This window comes from Penaeus vannamei, chromosome 42, assembly GCF_042767895.1.
Source record: "Penaeus vannamei isolate JL-2024 chromosome 42, ASM4276789v1, whole genome shotgun sequence".
Taxonomy (NCBI): Eukaryota; Metazoa; Arthropoda; class Malacostraca; order Decapoda; family Penaeidae; genus Penaeus; species Penaeus vannamei.
The window spans coordinates 13,425,744-13,427,410 of NC_091590.1; positions in this window are offsets into that span (position 1 = coordinate 13,425,744).

The window sequence follows — 1,667 nt, forward strand, 5'->3', positions numbered from 1 at the left end:
ACACACACACATATATATATATATATATATATATATATATATATATATATATATATATATATACGTGTGTGTGTGTGTGTGTGTGTGTGTGTGTGTAAATGTGTATGTGTGTGTGTGTGAGTGTAAATGTGTGTGTGTAAGTGTGTGTGTGTGTTTATGTGTGTGTATTTATGTGTATGTGTGTGTATGTATGTGTGTGTGTGTGTATGTGTGTGTGTGTGTGTGTGTGTGTGTGTGTGTGTGTGTGTGTGTGTGTGCGTGCGTGCGTGCGTGCGTGCGTGCGTGCGTGCGTGCGTGCGTGCGTGCGTGCGTGCGTGCGTGCGTGCGTGCGTGTGTATGTATGTATGTATATATATATATATATATATATATATATATATATATATATATATATATATATCCTAATAAAGCATATGCATAATTGAGACGTGCATGAACTGGATCGCTTTGCGCTTTGGATTTCATTCGTTGTCCTCTTCTAAACTAAAAAAAATTAGGTGCACCGTGTGGAAAAAACGACTATTTAGCGCACTCGATCTTACGTGAGTGAATGAGCCATCGTTTAGTTGTCATTCTTGTCATTGACGTCCAAAGAGTCAGTTTCGAGAATCGTAATCCGTTGATCTAAGAGCCGGTCAGGGTGAAGCTCGGACGAATCGAAACAGCAAGGAAGGGAAAGTATACGGCTATCCAGGTCGTTTCGCTTAAAACGAACTTCCTTTCTTTTGAGCTAGGGATCTTAAAAAAGAAATAGGGTAATCAATTTGAAGTATTCCTAGCATCCTTTTTGAGTCCTGTATTCCAGTATCCTTCCTGACGTTTCCGCCCGAAGAGGAGAATCTGGTCTGGTCTGGAGTTCGCCTCCCTCCTTCCCCGTCGGCTGCGGCTCCTCTCCTGTCGCGTCCCCCGCCTCGGGGTCCGCGGCGGAGGTCGGCGAGACGGCGTGCCCTGCGGTGGAGTCACGGCCGCGCCCCCCGTGCCCTCCTTCCCAACAGGAGCTCGGTCAGGAACGCGAGCAGCGACAGCAGGACGCCTGAAGGTCAAGCAATGTGTTCATGGTGCGACTGATCAGCAGTTAATAACAATAGTGTTAATGACAATAATGAGGAATAAATTTTCAATTTCATATAATAGTAACAACATATAGAACTGATGGTCTTTAGAATAAACATAATTATAACGAAAAGATCATTTAATGACAAAAGTGACAATAATAAAATCAGTATGACAAACAACTATTAAATACAAGCAATCTCCGTTTTATTCTCACCTTGAATAATACTCCAGGTGAGAAGGCTCCCCCTAAGCCCTCGGCCTTACCTCCAACGTAGACGATGAAGACGCCGTAGAAGTCCCCGAGGGCCAGAGGGCGGAGGGCGTCGCTGGGCCGCGTGAAGTCGTCCATCTGGCACTTGCGCTCGTGCCTGATCTGCTTCTGGTGGAGGTACTCCGGGATGCCGAACTCCGTCAGACGCCGAAAACTGCGTGCAGAACCAGCGGGATATGTGAACCAGTTTTTCACGTGTTTACCCTAACTACTACCCTTGAACATGACTTTTGCTAATGACCTGACCGTCACTTACACCTTGTTCGTATTCTATTTGCCAATTAACACATACGCTAAGTTCCTTAAGGTCAAATATTTTTCCATCCATCCAAAGATCACA